The following is a 22,531-nucleotide window of genomic DNA, read 5'->3' as shown; positions in this document are numbered from 1 at the left end:
CAACTAGCTAGCAAATAAAACATTGTACAATCCTTACTGTATAGAACGTCAGTCGTAAATTACAATTAAAAACTCAAGACAGCTGTTCGCTGTAATACAATTTTATTAATTCCCTAGAAAAGACTATTAATGCCTTTCACAGAGGAAAAGTGCTTGAAGCATTAACAATGTCCTCACCAGCTGCTTAGCTGACGTGAATAAGTTACTTACGACTAAGAAACGACTACGAGAAATTTTAAATATCAGTAGTGCGATTCTCTGCAGTCGATATTGACAAGTATCAAAAGTTTGATGTTTAAAACGTGCTGCCAAAATAGTTTTTACGACGCTCGTTAGAGGTGCTGATCAGATTTTCATACAAAATTTCTCGATTGATCGCGCTACCCGGTTCTCGATACTCGATAGTACTAGAGAACCGAGCTACTGAAATATTATTGAAACCTATTAAAAAACTACACATGAATTCCTTTTACTTATTTATTTGAATGCAAGTTATGTAACCAGTGTATAAAATAAGCTCGGCAGTTAGGAACCATTACGCACCCTTTTACAGAAGTCTTTCAAGCAACGTCATTTCTGTTCAGTCGTGTAGAATAAAGCAGACTAAAACCTCTGCGCGATAGTTGAGACCCAATAACGTAGTTGAACTCAAAGGATTTTGTCATGTAACAAAAGACGAAGTGGCTTCATATTTGTCAGTACAAGAGACCGTGTCTTTGTTGTTCCCTATTTTATTTATATACAAGTACTTTGACAAAAGGTAGCAAAAATATAAAGTCTAATTCTTTGTTCACAGTTTTAAAATAAAATATATTTACAAAAGGTGACAATAGTCGGACCTCTACCAAGAAACTAAACGTTTATTTCCTTATATTGTAGTCAAAAGGTTGCAATAATACGGGGACTATATTTCTTGGTTGAAAATGTTTAAAAGGTGAAAGAATAAATTTCATAAAGGCAGCGTCTACCGTCTGTGCTCTTTTGCCAGGAAGCAGCACTTGAGTATATTTTAGTCAAAGGTGATAATAACACAAGGACTAATTTTCTTGTTAAAAGAGTTTTAAAATAGGGAGACAAATTTATAAAAGGAGACATCACCCGACGTGGCTGTTACCGAGAAACAAAATCTCACTCATATTTTAGTAAAATCTGGTAATAAAAGGAAGACTAATTTCCTTGTTGATAACAGTTTTAAAATAGAAAGAATAGGTTAATATAAAATGTCGTCAGCCGTGATAGTAGTTTAACAAGAAGCAAGCCTTTGTTTCACTTTAATTTCATCTTTACAAAGTAGAAGATAAAAACCGGGTTCGTTACATTTTTAGCTAACATTAAAAAATATTTTTAATATGTATTAGCTTTCTATCGAAAACAGGTCAACTTTAGGTTATTTTGTATTTTCTTTGGCACACTGCTAGCATACGTACCAGTAAAGGCAAGAGTTGTATGCCAATCAGATATATCTCAAATATACTAAATCACAACAGAGGTGCTTAATGTTGTTGCCCCATGGCCTTCCACGCCGCTACAGTCATACTTCAAGACGTCGGATGTGGTCGACACAATTTGGTTTCATGTGACCTTTTTGAAGAAGATGCTATACTTGTAGATAAGGCGGGCGTATAAATCACAGGGATAAATTGTATCTCAGTGATATAGCGGAACATAGATTACTTTATGAGAATCGTGCTACAATTTGAGTTCTTTAAAAATATAATGTCCAGTAATATGTGATAGAGGGACAATAATTGAACACGTTTGTTAATCTCAAGTTGTTATATTGCAATCCACATATAAATAGCCACTTATGAAAGCATAGAAATTCCATTAAAACGAGTAATAACGTTGTCCTGTATATCACGTACTTTATGTATACTTTATTATGTGGAGTTTCAATTAACAATCAGGATTGAGCTTCCACCCGTTGCTATAACAAAATAATGGAATCGTTGTGCAATCGGGTAATGATTACAGCGATTAGTAAGTTATACGTTGTATGCCGCACTGACGTATACCCACGTATACGTGTACGCAACGGAACACCTAGTGTCCTGTAATTACGTGATTCATGTTAACAAGAAACCAGGCTAATCGTCTGCGTATTGTATAGGCTCCCCTTTCTGACTGAAACATATTGCCCAATTAGCAAGTAAATATTTAATTACAGGGGGAAACTAATTCGGATTTCTAGTGAAATCCATATGATGAAACGTTCCTCTTGCTCCTAAATATTCATAAGTATTAGATTGTAAAGCCAAGTATGAAAATTTCATGCAATAGAATTTTGCGGAAAAACGCATTGTAAATTTCGTTCTCGAAACTACTAAAATATATTCTGCCATTTCAAACTTCTTCTGGTAACTCCGAGAAAATTGAACGCGAAACAATTCAGAACATCTTATTCGTTGTAAAATTGCTCGCGCTATCAAATTGTGCATTGTAGTATATAAAACTTGAACTTCTAGTTGCTATGAATTCAGAATGTTAGTGTGAAAATAATGAGGATGAATTTCATGGCAGTTTACAGTAAATGTAGATAAACATTTTAATGGCCGTAGCGTCGTCGCTAATAATAGCACATTTTATTTATCTAGCACTACATTGCAATTGTTTTGTCCAACGTTGTGTCGTACGTGCCTCTGAGCGAATCTTATGGCACCTGTAGTCTTTGATCTATCTTCTAAGCGGAGAAAACATGTGCGACCCACATTCCGTCTAAGTAGCCACTAAGACCTGTACAAATATTCAACACACGACGTGTGACTTCAAAAACTAAAACTCCACGTAGAAGCGAAATTATTTCGTCTATGCAATAAACGCTTGTACGTATTCTGCTTCTCTCTCCTAACTATTAATTGCACTGCTATTAAACGATCATATGCACCGCATGAACTATAATTTGAAACACTAATTAGCTGCATTGTTTGCTCGTCTACAAATTGGCTTAATAAACCACAGTTCAGATTACAAGGGATTGCAACGCGTAGTAGATTTAATCAGACACCAAACATATGGTGAAAAAAAAGTGTAAAATATAAAAGATAGAACAGAACATTTTATGAAGTTTAAATATTATGAATATAGTGGAATACTAACAATATTATGACACAAGGAAATGTTGATATTTACCACTCTTCATAGAAATACAAAGCGGATGAAGATACTTTTACGTTCAGTTTCCTTAATTGGTCCCTATCAGTGTAACCATTTATTAGTAGTAACTAGCCGAATACCGTAACGAACAAAAGATCTTAATGGCCCTGAAATTACTGTTTTTTCTTAACAAGCACGAGTAATAAACCTTGAAATGTGGAGTACATTTCGGGTACAGCAGTAATTACAAAGCTAGAAAATCTTATAGACATATACATGATGTTATGAATGCTTGGTTCGATCAGGTTTGGTCCGAAACACTAAAAATCGAGTTACTTGACTGACACGCCGTCAATATAAATTCCTTTGATCGTAGTGTGATAAAGCTGTTATAGGCGGCCGGTTAACTGACGCCAAAGGTTCACCACGCGGGCGGCGTGAAAAATTTTCCCGCGTCGCCACCATTAATATAAAAGTTACGTTCAGGAACTTGCGGACTAAATAAAATTATATCCTCAGCACTTTTGATGCCAGTTGAGACCTCATTTTCAGGCCCTACTCGTAGCAAATGTTATTTTAGCCTGTAGATATTATTAGGCTACGCAAATAAAGTTATATTGTGAACGAGAAGAAGAGATATTATTTATTTTTAGAATTTCTCATAAAAACAGACTACTTGAGGAATTAATTTGGTGGCTGTCACTCTCTGTCGTAGCAGTTTTCCTCCGAGAACGTCGGGAACAGACAGCCGATTTTCACTTTTGGGTTAAGGCTCATTCTCACTGGTAATATTATCTCAAATCTGACATTAAATTACCATTCTACTTTATAAATCCTCAGGCTTTAATCTGTGAAATATAGGCAACGATACATGACTTATCTCTTTAAGTGCGTGTATCGCAGTATTAGTAATATTTCCAAATCAAAAAAAGCAATAAGTTATTAAAGAAAAGCAGTAGTCATGTAACTTTTCAGTCTTAAATCTCGAAGCAATATTCTCGCATACAAATCGAAAATAAATGTTGGTAAACGCGTCAGAACAAAAAGGTTGTAACATAAAAGCTTTTCCATCAAAAGGGAGCCAATACTCCCAAAAACTGGTTGCCAAGCGATTGCGCGAGCTCTAACACGAGCAAAAAGGAAAGGCGCGCAGTTTTTAAAAAGTATCGACGGTACGATGCCGAATTATTAATAGAACAACAAAATTATGCCTACACCACACGCAGAATATAAAAACGTTATCAGAACGAACATTTACTATTAGTGGTATAAACCTTTAACGGTCATGTTAAGATGTAGTTTGTCGCAATTTCAGATGGTTGATCTTTATTACTCTCTAAAATAAAATATTTCGTTATTACAAGTGCTGTAATATTCAACAAGAACGGTGATGCAAGACAAATTAGGAAATAACACAGAGAAATAATACCTCTCTTTGTTTCGGAACCACTAATGCAAATATCAACTTCGCATCCCGTATCTAGGGCACCACGTCAGGCGATTTAACAAACGTTGCCAAAATGATATGTTGCATTTCGGATGCAGCCTTTCGAGGGTTAAATTTGAGTTTCAATATCCAAATGGCTTAAGTGCTTTGTTACTTCGGAACAATACAGTGCTACTTCACCTATTCTAGTCTTTTCAAAGCATTCATAGTGAGCTAATCTATCAAACCCAGGGTTTGCGGTTGAGCGAAGGCTTCTGCCACAATAGTCTGTAATCAACAGTCACTAGAGTTTACTAATGCGTCATACAGTATAAAGCAGGCGAAATGTTGTAACTATATAACATAGTTCTAGTGATAAGGGAATGTACAAATAACTATGGCTACAGTAGTGGAAAGATAAACACATATTTTTCACTAACTGAGTCGTTTATTGCACCAAGTGTGCAACAAGTTGTAACAACACGGACACCAGAATTATGGCTTGAAAAGGCTTAAACAGAATTTGCAGGACTAATTTTGTTACGGTGTTCAAAAAAGGCGTAAAAGCTTCGAACGCTGGCCCGGACGGTAATTCTATTCAGTAACGTGGCTGCGCGGAACAAAGAATTATTAACACGACAATTTTCCCACGCCATATTTTTTTTAAATCCTGGACAAAACGCAGGACAAATACGTTTTTATTGAAAGCGGAACGAGGCGGTTACTTCGTTTACATTGTTATATCGGTGGCGTTAGTTGTTCAATAAAGTTAAAACTATGAAGTTATATTTGTTTCTACTCGTTCTTTCAGTTCGTATTTCCTTTCCATATTTGTGATGTTGCTAACATTTTACTACACATTACGCAGAATACATCATATTCAGCAACACTTACAATTTTGGTGTCCTTTATCAAACTCATAGCACTTTTAGCGAAAATTTAGAAAGTACTTGAAGGAAACATGTAGTGTAGAGTATAACAACTGTATGAATACGTACACTTGAACAAAACACAACAGACTACGAGTCATATCTATGATTCTTATCTACACGCATATTAAAATACATACATAAATATTTGATATTCTATGTACTCTATCTATGCCATTACGGAAATGATTTTGTAAACAGCGCATTTTTGTTAAAAGGTTTACTGAAATTTATATTATTCTCATTTACAGGACATTCGTATGCGATATATTCAATAAGTTATTTAAGTCATCAAAATCCATCACTCAATTTTCCTCACGACAAGTTGCGGCCAATTTCAGATATTATAATGCATTGAATATGCATGTTAGTTATAAAACACACCTATAAATCTTCAATTATATTTATAGACAGATGAATTTTATCCTAAAATTCGAGTTATCAAAACCGAGAAAGTAATGTAATGCTGGCTGTAATGTCACGGTAATAATGTTGTTGAGTCGGAGGAAAATATCAACTAATTGCTACGTTATACTGATAGAAATTAAATTGTTTCTGCTGGGCCATTTAATAGCCGAGTTATCCCCATTTAAGGGTACTCCCAAGCACCGGGCCGTCTAATTGAAAAGAGTAATGTGCTCTGCGATCGAGCAGCCTGTATGAGCTAGATTTATTTGTAAACCGCGGGGATCGTATCGGTATTTTCAGCTGCACATTCCCTGCTTCAAGAGCTTAGAAATTGTGTAGAATCTAGCAACGTTCTTTAATATATAGAAGACGCTGATACTTGGATTGAATGAGTTCTGTAGTGATCATATAGATTGTAATTGATTGTAATAGTTTGTTTGTTTCTCGGTAAACTACTGTTCGATTTATATACGAGCGGCCGACCTAAAACCAATTTATTATGTGATTGTATGTTTTCAGAAGCAATAGCGTGCAGTGTATGACCGTACTGGCACGACTTGAACATTTATGATACATTTACATCGAGCTGTCAACGGAAGCACGTACTAACATTTCAAATGTAGTATGTGGGGTTGGAGGAAAGACAAACAAACTTGAATTCGATATTTTTTGAATCTTAAAACCTAGTTAACAAGACGTCACCTCGCTAGCCGCAACCTCTCAACGAATATAATATAAACTCATGCGCTTGTCTGTCGGCACTAGTCGACAGAACACCGGTACCACGCCACAATTGTAGACGAGACCCAATTAGCAAACCGCTACCCTAATGACTAATTAGGTTATTCCATAATAACGAATATTACGGTTGCTTAGTAACGGTTCATTCACGATTCCCATTACCGATTGTGTACGATTTTATCAGAAAAAGAAAATATCGCGGCGCACTCGAATGATTAGTGGTCAAGATATTACAAGGAATGATAAATAATAATTTAACGAGCTAAATAATATTAGATGAACAAAAATAAAACAAGAAAACATTTGTCTGTTTTCATGTTTTAGTCATTATACCTAAGCCCTCGTTAAGTGTGCCTCTTATTGCAGATTAGAATTTAAATATCCACCAGCACGCGATATTTTAAAACGCCAAGGCACGATCACATTTTTTTCCAATATAGTAAAAAACCTTTTTCTTTTTTGTTCGAATAAATAATTTACTATGACATAATGACAACATTAATTTAGCCAAACTCTACTTTTAAAAGTAAAATACTGTCTTAAAATTAAATAACTTTGGTGAATGCCTTGAGAAAAATGTATTTGTTGTAGAAGATATCGTTGGGGCGGCTACCATTTGTCATGACTCTTTAGGTTACGTGCCTGTAGATGTTTATCGGAAAAAATGTGGTGTCCTCCGTGACATTCAAGTTAATGCGTTACAATTATAATAACTTAGAATTTTACAAATACTATATTAATTGCTTTACTATATTAACAATTAGTTCCACGTGAATCTACTGCAACCTACGCTACATTTCACGGTGGCTGGATTGCGTCAAACAGGCGTCCATTTCTAGGTAATGCCGCGCCATTACACCAGTGAACTTAATTATTGCCACTATTAATCAATCTAATTATTGCTTGTTACCTGTGCATTGACAGCCAATAAGGTTTAGATGGGCTGTTGATGTAATGAATCCGTCTACACTTTGACGCTAATATGATCGTGATCATGTTATGAATGGATCTATAATAATATGTAAATTATGTATTACTCAGATATTAAATGGACTTCGGAAATGAGATTATCCTTATGCATATCATTATCACTAATTGTTTTACGACTGTAATATTCGAGTATTTATTTAGAAAGGATTTAAAAAGATAGACGAATAAACTGAATGCAGTAAAAATAAAAATAAATATTTGACAAAATAAAACCTGTATCATTGTTTACCGAGATAAGAGTGTTGTAGCAGGCGATCGTGTTTAAAAAGTAGTTTTATGTAAACATAAGTTAAGATATTATGCGAAGAATTAAAATGATGAGATTCTAAAGTAGTAAAGGAATACGACCGCGGGAATAAACGTGGTCTGTGTGGCTGAGCATAGTTCCTTAGAAGCAAGATGTGATATAAATCAAGTGTAGTTACACATAAATGTAATTGCTAATCAAACGTGATTGAATCATTCACGATCTGTTGTAAGCTATTACTCTTTATCTTTCTCAATCCTAGATCTGTTCCCTTTTTTACTTTACTGATGGTTTTTAAGCGACTTTTCACTACTATACTCTGATTAGCTTAATGCATACAATAGAAAATCTCACAAAGATATTTACAAGATGTTTGTTTGTCGTATGGTTAGTGGTCATCCTGGTGTCAAAGTTGTTCAAGCCGCCAGAAGTCCTTTGACATGGCTTTTTATTTTATCTTTAAGTCAAAAAAGCACAAAATAATTATAAAGACTAACTTCAAATTTAAAGTAAACTTGCATAGTTTACTTTAAATTTCTTTAAACTCTTTAATATACTTAATATTTATTTTCATTCGTTCGGCTGCATTTGCGGCCAAGCTTACTGAAAGTGTCCATTGCCGTTTAGCAAACGATCAGCTCATTAGACCTAATGAATTGCTACACCACCGTTAAATTTTGATCGGCTTTCGGCTTGTTCACAAACTTGATACTTGCTGTTCATTGTTAATAATAAACCGATATTAGGACTTATTGAAATTGCATTCAACACTATAATACCTATAAGTATAACCTTTCCGTTTGAAGAAGTCATTTATTCGATACTAAATTCTTAAATTTATAAGCACTACCTGATCTTATCGTAAAAAATGTTTCGGGCATAATTTGTTTCGTACGTGCGAAACAATATTATAAAAAAATGAACAGAGATATTCTATAAATATTTATAAACAGGTTACCTACTCATTTTCATATTTTACTTCGGTGCGAGCCTTGTGTGAGACATGTTAATTAAATTGGAGGGTTTCTGTATTTGTTAAACGTTTTTTTAAATAAAGACAAAAGTTCAGATCAGTATAATTCCTTTCCTATTTGAGAGAGCTCGATCTAACTTAACTCGACATGTTCAATAAATTATGTCAACTATTTTAATCTCCAGAACCTATTTTACCAGGTGAGAAATTAAGCCGCCGTCAACGGACGTGCGGCATTTTGTATTCACAGAGAATTAGACTATTTCCAGTGAATATGAAATGTTCTGTTGTAGCTGCTAGCGAACATGTAACGGCGTTTGATCTCACTAGATACATTAAAATGGTGCTATAACGTATCCCACCTTTCAGATAATACGTAAAGGGCTCGGACTAATGGTCAATTATACGCGTCTCACGCACATGAAGACGTATACCCGTCTCACACATACATGCATGCTGATTGACGGTCACGTTTCGGACCAGCGGGATGAGAAGTTTGCTCAAAGAACTGGCATTACACTTCCCTGAGGTCGCATTTCCATATAAATTTTGTTCGTGCAATTTTCTTTGAAAATATCTGCGCAGAAAAGACTGTCAACATTCGGTATGCGAGACATTTTTGTCGCCTTTTATACAGTTTTTATAGCGACGATGACGCATGCGCACCCGAACCAGATTGTGATACTAACTATAATGTTTGCAGATATTGATAGGTGTGAAAGAATGTTTGTTGAACGAACATATAACGCTTGGTACATGTATCTGTTTGTACATATTTATTACAAAGATCTACGTGAACGTACGTAAATATATAAATAAGATAAGTGAATACATTATATTGTATTACAGAACAAGTGTTTATTAGAACGACACGGAAAGAATGCGGCTTTCTGTGTGTATAATCTTGTTTGCCTAATAATATAAGATGTACCAACATACTTAATTAAGATTTCTTTCAGTAGTAGGCAGTTATGTTTTAACTCTTTGTGGAATGTCTGCATACTAATTTGACTTCTTTCGCTAAATACATTCTTGACGGTTGTAAGTATTAAGCGTCTGACCTTTTTGAAGGACGTCACCGATATTTTATGTTCGTATTTGTTTTAGGGCATCCTCTCCCGGCATTCCCAATTAGACCAATTGTGTATATCCCTTTTGTTAACCTCCGTTCTAATATAAGCCAGAAAACGTAATAATATAACAAATGTAGTTATATTATATTCCACAGTCGTAATGTCGTCATTTCGAGTGCTCGGGCTCTCTCTGTACGCAATTTCTTTTGAGGGGAATTATCATTCAATTGAATGATTTTTCCCCCATTCGAGACAACTCTTCTAATGTAAGCTTACATTTTATTATTGCGCAGTATTATTGTACGTATTTGTGTGTAATATTGCGTGAGCTATTGAATGTGTCTCTCAAAGAATAAAGAACATTACCTAATGAGAACTATCGATATTTAGGTAGGTTTGTGTAATTTTGTGCTCGAACTTCAATACAATTGTCCTTTTTAAATATTCAAGGATCAACAGTTACCGATTTCGGGTATTCTGTCGTATAGATATATGACAAATAAACTTGTAAGACATGCGCAGTAAGAATAAGAAATACATCACGTGTAGGTCTCTTATATATTTTTGGCAAGACGTATTTGGAAGAACATAATTTAATGTGTAATACGGGACTTTTACACAGCAAGTCCGATCGATATTTTTCGGTATGATTGGACTGGATGGATTGCGTTCAACAAAACGCTCGCGCTCCGTGAATACCTATGTACCGATGATTCCCTGTGGTTTACGATTTTACAATCTAACTTTAGAATATAAACCAGATGGCCGGCTACAACACTCAATAGAAATATTTGTACACTCTTTAAACACAGATCATATACGTAGGACGATGGAGGAAAATCACAAAAATATTCAAAGCTAGAAACAAAATATTAAAAAACAAAATGTAATAAAGGAATTCTTAGAAAGTTTTCAAAGTAGCGAGCATTCGCCTCAGTCGCTTGAATACAGCCAAAAAATTAAATAAAGTTAGGGATCAGAAAACACTAAAAAGTAGACTCACCTAAAGTTTTTGTCCTCGGAATTGATGAAATGCGTTAGTGGAGCCTGGTGCGGCTCGGAGATGTGGTCGCAGGTGCGTGTGTCGCGTTATCAATTAGCTTCGGTGAGCATGATCGCGCGGATGAAATAAATATACACGGCGCGTAAACAGTGCAGCAAGGCCGGCGCCGACGGCGACCACTGGACGAATATCCCGAGAGAACGTCGCGTCGTGCACGAGCGGCCACACGAAACGCTCAGATCGATACGGGCTCTGCCGCGCGCTCCCTTCCCAGTTCCCAACTAGTCAGGCCGGCCCGAACAGCGACAGCGACTACGCCACTGGCGGGATCAGGGCGCACCGATGACTATAGCGACCGACGCATCAGCTTCTATTCTGACTGTGACGGCGTGCCGATACAATGTACGCTACTTTGCACCGCATATCATTTAAAATCGTGACGTAGTGGGGACGCATGAAAATCGCGCTAGGCATGCGCAATAAGAGGTAGGCGCGGCGGCGCGAACGGTGCCGAGTCGGTGGAGGCGATGGTGGCATCGACGGGCGGTATGGAACAAAGAGAAGCCACGTCACGCCGTTCTACTGGTGCTGGATGAGGGTCGCAGCGCGAGCCGCCGCCGCGCGCCGTCTCGCCGAGCGCGACCTCACCGCGCGTATCAAACGCACGCAACACCATCGATCATAGGCACGCATAGTTCGCGACCTCCACACCACATTGCTAACCAACCTACTTTGCATATCGATTTCCGCTGCTCCTTATACACTTGCTACCTTTTCAAAACACCCAAAATCATAAAGTCAACTTTTTGAGAAACATATATTTTCAAAATAAAGAGAATAATAAAAAAATAACAAAATCCTTACAGTTGGAATGAGTTGAAAATTAAAAAATCTTAGTAAGAGCTAGGAGAAAAGGCTAACGTAATTCTTAATAAAATTAATCCCACTTAACAACTGGTATAAAAATATTAAGTGCGGAAAGCAGCCACTTCCGCTAGTAGGATTTGATATTTATGTAACTACACTATTGTGGATAAAATAAAAAAATACGACGGTGTTAGTAGGTAATCGTTAAACTAACTACCTAATTAAACCGTATACGAAATTGTAAGTCACTACAATTTTCTCTACTTTACCGGTAGAAATCGTGAATAAGTACATATACTCATGAAGGGTATAGGTCAAACGATTGATAATACATATTAATAACTAAACAAGAAAATTGCCAAAGAGCTATGTCCAAAGTAAAAGTCACAAAGTAGAGCTATAGAGTCCATAGAGTCGGCGACGTTCACGTCCAAATGTGTTACGGGGCGATAAACATCATAAAATATTATGACATCTTAAAGAGTAATAACGAAGGGAAGCACTGATATAATAGGAATCAATACTAAGCCCCTGGATACTTACACCTATTCTACAAGCATAGGTACTTCAGAATTATCAAATATGTGAAACCAGTTGGAAACCTCATTAGAAGTAATAACAATACTACGTAGTAATCGTACTAGACTTCATTTATTGCACTTTGTCACGTATTTCTATAAACATAACATGGAACGACCGATGACACTAAAAATACATTCAAATATGCAAATATGAGTCTGACGAGCGTTTAATTTATACCGAAAATGCCGAAAACAGCCGAGCTGTCCCGAGCTCGTTCGATCGCTCCAGGCGCCTCAGGTTATCAAATCTGCGTTACAGCCTCCACGCGTTTGATCCGTCACTAATATGTCAGCCGCATACGTACATTGTCTATTCATAGTACGTTACACATTAAAAATGTCACTAGCAAAATAATGAACGAAAGTTAAACATCGCCGAATAGAGAATAGAAGTTTTGTCCCTAAGGGTACAAAACCGTTCTCATTAATACACGACCCAAAATTAAAAATGTATAAGTTTATTTCACTCTATGTTAACGCTAGGAGACTGGGATCCGTCTTGCGGATTTTCAACAATTGTTTTCATCGTACTTAATGTGTTAAAAAAAAAAACGCCTTGTTCGGCAATGACTTTTATTATACCTACATAAATTAGATCTAGAATAAGATCAAGAAGTAAGTAAATTTTAACAGGAAAATCTCTGCCTGGGCTCCATGAATCGGTATCCTTCTACGGTACACCCTTGAACAACTTTTTCTCTTGCTTGCCTCGTTTGCAATAGTTGGACTTATGAAATCTGCACACGTACAGTAAAGTTTAAGTACTGCTTCGCCAAACTCGCCTTGTGCAAGATACGAAATGCTTGAGTTGCCGAAAGTGATAATATGAAGATACATGTACATGTAGTCTTAGGCTGCTGGATAGGACATATGAGACGAGATCATTATTGGAGGCCATACATTATAGACAATTTTTAATATTGAGTGTTAAGAGAAGACAAGAAATAGGTTTTCGGACTGTAATTCTCGAGTAATATTAATAAAGCGATAGTATATACGTCAATCACATTTGTACAAGCTTTGGGGCAGTGTATTAACCGCCCTTTCCAAGTGACTATTATAGTTACTAATTATAGTTGAAGATACACAACGTTAGCGTATATGCTGACGAGATATCCTAGACTATCACGCTTGAGCAACTACTGAGCGGCTACTGCGCAGATCTATCGCTTAACAAGGTTAAGAAACGTCACCAAGGTCACGGGTTAGATTGGTGCCGGTTCATCGAATAATCCTGCTTGATGAATGACAAATAAAAGGGGAAGTAAACATTAACATATTCGCACTCAAGTGGTCGAATGGCGGTAATCGTGGTCACAGGAACGTCAATCAAGCAATTCAACACGCTAGACTTAACGCCTCCCCAACGACAGTTTCTGATGGGTGCAGAGCTTGTAATTTAGTTAGCAGGTCGCATCATGTGGACATATGTACGTGGCTATAGATAGGTTATTGGTTCTAGGGCGTGTTATGACGGCATGTGTACGTGTGAATAATAAATGCGCTATTATGCGACTTGCACTCCGCAGTCTTGGTCACGCCTGAATGTTTTATAAGGTCAAGAGCGGTTCGTGCACCTGTTATTACTATTCTCAGACATTTGTTTGAATTGTCTAATAACTCATTCACGCTTAAGAAACATATATTTAGCTAACAAACTTAATTGACTACCAATTTGTCGATGTCGCATACTTTCGTCGTTCGAAATTCTTCTGTGAAATTGCTTAAGACCTACTCTCTAAAAGAAAAATTGGAATAGTGAACTTTGAGTCTACGAATCGATTAGTTGGAACGAAGAAAATAAAGCACTCCGCTTAAAGTTTTTCGCAATAATACTCGCTAAGTCTAGGATTTTCATTATGTTCCATTGAAAGACACTGCTGAAATAAGATCTTACTTATTATTCAATACTGGAAGAGAAAGCCACTAACTATGAAAGTGAGACTGCATTTCAAATGAATGCTTTATCTAAATTAGTAATCAAAAGGTAGTCGTTGTCGTTTAGTAGTCGGAAGGACAGACTGTCAGAGTTACCACAACAATGGGATTCCGCTTCGCGACCTTTTGGTAGCGGAACTTCGAGTCACTACATCATTCACACAAGGCTGTACACTTGAAAAGAGGACGCTACCTACATGTGGTAAACAAAACAATTTTGATAAACCTTTACCTGTTACAAACAAACGTTCACATAAATAGCAATATGACGTCATTAGCTGGTCATCACACAGTATTGAACACTCAACAATAACTTCATTAAGTGATGTGCAATTCTGAAATAATTCATAGCATAACACGCATTTACCTCAACGTTTAATCAAACAATTCGTCTGTAATTAGTGAATGAATGAAAATGAACACTACATTTCACGAAATGTACTGTTCAGTTTCATCTAGTACGATATTGGGTGCTTATTAAATCGTGTTAGCGGTGGCAAACTCACTTCAAAATACAGAACACAATTTAACTAACAATAGACACAGAACGAACATAGCGAATGCATGTGTGCGATGGAATCAAATACAAGTTTCGACATAATATTCCCTGTTTGCTATCGCACTCGTGTTTACGCGTGTGCCTTCTCAACCGGTCCACTTGCAGTTCCACATTCGCAGATCAAGTTACTCGTTCCACATCGCCATGATATTGTGCAAAAGTTGCCGCCGACAAATATTGAAAGCATTCGAACGAACCGCTAGATAAATAGAACGAATGTATTTGTCACACAAATAGATGTTTAATTTTATCTGTGACTGTAAATGGAACTAACTTCAACTTACTGTTAATGAATGAAAGCAACGGCAGCGCGACGAGCAAGTAGCGACACTCAAAACTAAACACAACACTGCATTATTACTAAGTTTGCTTCATAGTCGTATCGTTACGCTACAATTAAGGAGACTAAACTAGACTAATGAACCACCTTGTTTGCTACACACAAAAGACTGACGAATCACGTCCGCGTTCATTTAATATATACAGATTTCAAACAAAACACACACAACACTTTACTGTAACGATTTAAATAAAAAGTCGCAACCGGTTTATGTCTTATATAAGCGGCTATCAACATGGAATTAGAAGATACCATCGAACAAATATTTTTTCAGTGTATTTCTTATCTCGGTTTTCTCAAAAATAAAGATCTGCAGAATCGTGAAATGCTGGGAAATAGTAGGTATATGTATATTGTATATGTATTATCTGCACCAGACAATACAAAATTGTTATAGTTGTTAAATATTGGGTTTTCTAATCCTTCATCATATTTAAGTACTTCAGAACTTTTCATTAAGCATTTCTGTATCGGAATAGATCAAAGTTACCTCGGAAATGAGTTAGAAAAAATAATCTCCTAAAATAACCTGTATTTTCGATGGGACCAATTTTTTAATACGTCACAGCTCATTGGCATATTAACAAAATCGATAGTTAAAGACATTTAAATTACTTTAAAAGAGTCGTTATGTCTCAAAGACGTTGTTAAACATCTTCATCACCCACTTGTGTAGCGTTTCTCTACTTAGCCATCTGTGGTTAGTAAGTACTCATAAACCTCATGAACGTTCCTCTCGTAGTGCGGTCAAGCTTGTGTTTAATTTCCGGCCTAGCTAATTGTCTACAAGTTGCGACTAGTCGTAAAAAGCGAGATCTGAATCTTGTTGAAGAAGACGCCGCAGGACCGAAAACGTATAACAAGAAGACTGGGCTTTTTCTATAAGAGCTAGTACCCTCACAAAATAATAAATTTTAGTACGTTCTGGTTTCATGTTTCCTTTCTTAATAAATTTGGGAAAAGGTGCGGTAGGTCTCGGAACTGAGAGCGGCTAAGTTTATTTAGGACATGCCCTTTGCACATACAAGTTAAAGATTCGCATTTTAAAACCGGTTTTTTTTTCTCATAAATATTATAAATAACAAGCTCCTCAACGACAAGATGAATAATTTTGTCATAAATCAATATAAGATAGTTTTAAATACAAAAACGTACGAATATAACCATTTCGCGCCTACTAGACATAAAACGATATAAAATACTTTTCATCCAATAACCTGATAAGCTAAGGTTGTACTTCCACTAACGTACTATAAAAAATTCCACGCATAAATAGTTGAAAATGTCAGCTATTCAAGACTAAAAATGACAAGACAAACTATACCGCTTCAAAACAAATAACTATACGTGGAGTTAATTTAAACATTTTAAAGAAGAGGAAATGCGCGAGGGAATACCACACATTTACCTGAATTCAATAAGAAAGAAACATCACAATGCCAGACATACTAAAAGTCACTCCCGGAGAATACTGCAATCTCTTGTACTAGACGCATTCGCAAGAGAGCGAAGACGATTAACCCTAGTCTAGTGACTTTCCTGTTTTAAAAAATATTGCACGTTTCTTCTAATGGAACTAGTTCGTAACAAGATTATTGCGTTTTTTTACTAAATGTGTAATATGAAACTGCGATAATGTGCAATGGGTGTTACAGAATGAGTGTGTAATGCATTACTTTAAATATAAACAAGCAATTAGTCCGTATGCGTCGTGTTAAACCAGTAAACCACACCCATTGGACCAGGCTATTAGTGTCAATATGATGCGATGCATATTATTTTTCAATCAAACAGGCAATTCATTGAAAATTTAGTTTATTGAGATTTATTTTTGTGAGATCCCTTCGAGACTCTGAAAAGCATTAGTTTTAAATGTACAATTCTTAGAGTTGTCCAACGGTCGTAATAAAATGAGCTTGAGCCCTGCCAAAAAAGAGATTGTAATCAATATTGTGCTCCAAGCCCCAACACAAAATAGTTTACATGCGGTGTCAATAGGTGCATATCCGCCTTCGAATGACATGCTATGGAAGAAATGTAAAGGATGAAAATACACCTTAGCAGATAACTCTAACCTTAGGCATTTTGTGATTCACGCAAGGCGACGGCGGTTGGAAATAAAGAATTGAAGAGCGAGGCTTGTTGAAGAGACTCATATATGTATAGCAATAGGAGGTAACAGGTTTAAGGTGACGAACAATAAGAGAACCGATATGAATAACTTGGGGAAAAAATACTTTACGTAGGTACGTAAATCACACGTTATTTCCCAATATTCTTCGAATAATGCCTAAAAGAGTGGCTTACATCTTTCCTTAATGAATATTGTATCGTGGTAACAAATTAAACAGAAGCCTTAAATATCTACAGCACAACGGCTTAATTGAATCGCTGCAACGCTTACCGCTGTTAAGTGATGCATTTGCGACAAATGTTAGAAAAATGTGAGCTCAGCAAAAATGTCAAACTATGAACATAGATTTAAAAAAACTGACGAAAATTAGACATATTTCACATGGTTGTCGATTCTTCTGTATGCCATGTGTTTGTCGGCGCATAACTACGAATTGAATTACAACTACTATCATGCCGCACGGAATTCTCACGACATATTCGTGACAGTTCCATACTAAAGATAGATCTAGTAATAGCAACTACTGGCACTAGTTGCTATTACCACGGAACTCCTACGTAGCGCGACCTAATGACATTAAAGCGCCAGTCTGCGAAATTCGGTAATCAAAATGTCTCAGCGTGGTGAACTTTGACATAGTACGGATATGTACGTTATGGAATTAGTGAATATAGGTATTTAAAGAATAATATATTCGACTAGCCTCCTAAAAAACTGAATCTTGTTTGGAGAAAAGATTGGGTTTTCCTCAATGCTTCAATTTGTTGCTTTTTATTTCATAAAGTCGAAGTAAATATTATTACTAACAAAAAAATACATATGAATATAGAGCATGTGCCACTACACGCAACTTTAAAAGAATACATTTTTGACATTTTATAAAGTGATGCCTGGTAGTCAAATGCCTTATTTTACTCCAACGAACCGTTGACAACCAAAATAAAGTGATATTGACTCTTAATTAAAATGTTATCTTTGTTGTAACAAGAGTTTACTGATGTATAACGTCTGTTCCGAAGCATACCGACGCGAATAAGCTAGGGTAGAAGCCTTTTTTCTCTCATAGCCAACCTAGGAACGTCACTTTGCGAGGGAGCCACCTTTAACCCCTCGAAGCGGAGCTTTGCGAGTTTCTTTTTTATTATAAAAGACTTGTTGAAGACAAGTAGTGGTACAAGACTTTTTCTCTGTCGTTACGCCTTTTAGAACTGAACAATGAACACTATTGCCGTAATTTTCATCGATTTTTTTATTGTATCAATTGCCCAGACACTATTATGCAATACGTTCCCCATTGATAATTTAGTCTATAACTTTTAGATTCAAGCCAAACAAAATTTGTATTATCATGTTCATAACAGCAAGATAATATTGTTAATAACCATTTCCAAACAATAATAATGCACAACTTTATTGCAAACAGCATAAAATACATCGTTTAAAAAACATTCATGATTGAATAACCCCGCACTCGTTTTAATGACTCTATTAATTGAAACTACATAGTTCAATTCACTTCATCTGGCAGGAAAAGAATAAAATACTAATGAGACTGTTAAAATTTTGAGTAAAGCCTTCACTATGTTCGGACAAATGAACGGAGGGAGAAATTATTGTCACATTTATTACCCATGCAAATCAAATGATAGGTAAAAGAAACAAGTATTCAATGTAAATACTGCTGCAATTTTATCCTGCTAATAACAGTATTTGTAGAAAACAATATGAAACACATTATACAAAAAAAATCATAAGCGACGCGAAATATAGATGCTCTTCAAGACCGATGAATAGTCGTATTCGAAAAGACGGAGCAAAGCTTCTTACCAGAAACCTTCACAGAGTTTAATGTGTAGCCAACTAAACTAACAGTCGGCGAATGAAATATAAAATACTTCAAATAGAGTTAAGCGCATCAAGATACAAATTATAGAAGCTTTCTAGAAACGAAGTATGTTGGTTTACATATTTTTTTGTATCAACATTTACGAAATGGAAAATGTTACCTAGTACCCAAGTAGTCATCTAAATCCGAAGAGTGAAGGTCAATTTAAACTGGCCGTAACACTAGAATATCAAAATTCCAAGCAACAGCTAAATCTAACAAAAATATTATGACAATGAATGTCAAAATGTATAGTTATATACATTTTGATATCAAGGTAGACGAGTCCATTTACATATGCAATATTGATGAATTTAATGGCGTTATGCAAATAGATTCAGTCAAATCAAATTAGTGCGCACAGACGTAAATAATATATAACATAGCTTCAGCCTAACCTAATGTAGTATGCAGTGTGCGTTACTCCTCTATTGCAAATAATCTCTACGATCTGTTAGTTTGAAATATCGAAGAGCCTTCGCTGCTATAAAATCCAGATCACTACTAACAAAGAAAAAGAACTTTAGATTTTTCCATTCAATGATATACATATTAGGTCACATTATACAATATACTTTTTAATAGGTATTTTTATAAAACTATCTAACTATATGTACTTATACCACATAAATAAATAAAGATCTACCTAGTTTGTAAAGTGTTTCATTTCTTCAACTTTGCTTTAATGTTTCTCTTTACAGTGTAAACGTTTGCAGTTTCAACGCAAACAAAATCGATACGTGCAGTCAAAACAACGAGGTTCGCTTTAAATGCCAGTTAGATATTCAAAGTACAAAATCCACGGTGTCGATAGTGTGCAACACCTGTCATGTTCGTTATTCATTACCGGCGCCCGCTGGACGGCTCGCGCGCGCGCTATCCGTTCACTACTCCAACGTTGACACCTGATTAAGTGTATTTGTCCTGCGTAGCTATATGAATGCTTTGCTTTGTGAATTTCTATCGAGAAACTCCCTGTCTCTGAAAGCCATCAACGATTGTTAAGGTTAGTCTCTCTATGAAATGTCTGACACTTTCTTTGATGGCTTTAGCGTTCGATGAAAAAATGGTGTTTGTATTTTAAACAGCTTATAGAATCTCTACTTTTTAAATATTATTTTCTGACGGTTGAAGCTTAGTCAGCGAGAACGGGTAGGGAATGGAAAATTTTCATTTTATCCGTCTACTGTCGTTTTAAGAACTCGGCGTCTGTCCGAAGTATCGCCCGCTGGAAACTTATAAAGATTTCCTGTTGAAACTCAAGATTCTGAGGCAAACTTTTGGGGCGCATCTTTCCCGTGAAAATATAAATCGATCTCCAACGGAATACAACTTTATGTCTATGGGTACGTGGAGACTCGTTAAATGTTCGGTTTTATGGACGTTAAGTGCAGGATGTTAGTAAGACTGCAAAAGCTGACTCAAAAGAACTTATCGGATTAAAGATCGCAATAGCGCATCAGTCGTCGTACATCCGACTCATAACCTATTTCCGTAACCTATATCCCTCAGTGGACTCGTGCGATACTTGTGGGAACAAATCAAACCGATACCCTACATATTTTTTTCTCTAACAATAAAATTTACTGCACAAAAAAATTAAACAAACACGTAGGTACATGTAAGCATAATTGAAACTGAAACAAAATCGTGAACATTTTTGTAATAACCTCTTTAAATAATAATATAATTATAAATTTTCACTGAAAAATTCACTGCACAATTTACGCCATAAAAGTCGAATTAATTGAAAATTCATTTAGGCTTCCAGTAAATTCCACAAATTGTTACTTGTCTGCCAAAAATAATATACCAACTTCACAAAATGTATTTAACATATTTGCTGGTCCATTTCGAAATAGGAAGAATTTTTTTACGCCCCATGTGCATAATATTATCTCGTAAAAGATAGTGTCATGTCGGCCGCTGTTTAGGATCTGGGTGACATAGGACAGGCGTTACACAAAAGCTTGTTGTAGATAATAGGTATTATAACAACCGTAGACTCAGCGGAGCTTTGAATAGGGTATCGTCCTAAGTTTTGCGAGATATCGATTTTCGACTGCGATTCGTTCGCCCACGCCCGTGTAAAGCGAAATTTCTTATACAATTTTCATGGCGAGATATATAAGATTTAATACTTTAAAAGTACTGCGGTGTACTTTTAAAGTAATTTAATTTATTTGTTGGATGTACGGACTGTTGTGTTGGTCTTTAAATAAAGATTAAGTGATTGTGAATGTTGGATTTAAGACCGCAATATCTGAAGTGCTAAGTGTGCGACCGTTTAGAGCGTAGACATAGTAGAGTTACGTGAGTACAGAGCTCTAGTTAGTGCAGCCAGCACTTTGGCAGCTCATTGCGAATAAGACCTAAACGCAAAGAGGAAGGAGTTACAGTGCCTGTTCGACGTTTGCTCGTCAAGTTTATGACGTCATAAAGAAGTGGTCGGTTAATTTAAAGGTCGATGTTCTGCTGTGCTCCATCCATTTTATTGAAGGTCCCATAAAGTTCTACATCTTTATACTTTATCGATTAGGATTACTAAGAACCAGATTATTTATTTGTAAGATTTCAACAATAGAGGATTTGGTTTGAGAAAACGATGCAGGTGCTGTTCAATTTGCTGACTCAAGTGTAAATAAAGATAGAAAATTTCAAGTTTTTATAATGCAAAATTCCTTATCTCTTGACCCAATGAAGATTAGTTCAAACAATATAAATCAATCGAAAAAAATATATCGTTGCAATTATCTTTATCTTTTCTTTTTTAAAGGTATATTCGAAGCTAAGACATTAGCTAATAAGAATGTTACTATCTTTGAGAATGGGTACAGATGAAATTTTAGCGTGTCCATGTATAGGCGTATCAAATTGCGGGATTCACAGAGGCAACGGTTCGAAGCTTGCGAAATTCCGAACATTTTAGGCAAGCTGAGGGAGTTACCAGACTTTTCGTCGAATCGAGATGCAATTTGGCACGTGTACGTTTTAGATCAATATCTACCCAGTTCATAGATTGGACTGCAAGATTGAAAAAGTCAGTTCTGAGTGTGTTCTTTGTGCTTGCGTATGTTTTTTGAACTAAATACACGATAAAATCGACATTAGGCTTGTGTTTTGTTAATGTGTGCTTGCTTTTTACCTATGATCAGGTGCAATTAAGTATATTTTGAGATCATTATTTCTTAATTTAAGACACATTCTTGTTAAGTTAAAATCTGCAAGAGCCTTGTCATTATTGCGAAGTAAAAGTAAAATCTTCTTTAGTTATATATGTACGCTAGACGGTCTTCTAGGCTCACATATTTTTAATTCTCAAACATTCGCACCGTAGCTTTATT

The 22,531-nt window shown here is 36.0% G+C and overlaps 2 protein-coding genes across 8 annotated transcripts in view; both read right to left on the bottom strand.

The window, feature by feature from the left end:
* The window catches only part of Nca (neurocalcin homolog), a 98,309-nt gene that overhangs the window by 38,786 nt on the left and 36,992 nt on the right, over positions 1 to 22,531 (bottom strand). The gene's annotated exons all lie outside the window — the stretch shown is intronic.
* LOC142986175 (neuronal calcium sensor 2) overlaps positions 1 to 22,531 on the bottom strand; it is an 86,996-nt gene that overhangs the window by 27,634 nt on the left and 36,831 nt on the right. Inside the window, exon 1 of one of the 4 annotated variants that reach the window (XM_076134494.1) lies at positions 15,113 to 15,276. The exons of 1 other annotated variant lie outside the window; for it this stretch is intronic. The gene's annotated coding sequence lies outside the window, so the exon portion shown is untranslated. Of the gene's footprint in view, positions 1 to 5,413; positions 5,474 to 10,883; positions 11,176 to 15,112; positions 15,277 to 22,531 lie in introns of those variants that run through there. 2 more of the 4 variants (XM_076134492.1, XM_076134496.1) reach the window with 2 other exon arrangements.

This window comes from Anticarsia gemmatalis, chromosome Z (assembly GCF_050436995.1).
Source record: "Anticarsia gemmatalis isolate Benzon Research Colony breed Stoneville strain chromosome Z, ilAntGemm2 primary, whole genome shotgun sequence".
Classification (NCBI taxonomy): Eukaryota; Metazoa; Arthropoda; class Insecta; order Lepidoptera; family Erebidae; genus Anticarsia; species Anticarsia gemmatalis.
Note: the sequence above shows the minus strand (reverse complement) of the source record. Positions and strands in the feature narration are given on the sequence as shown.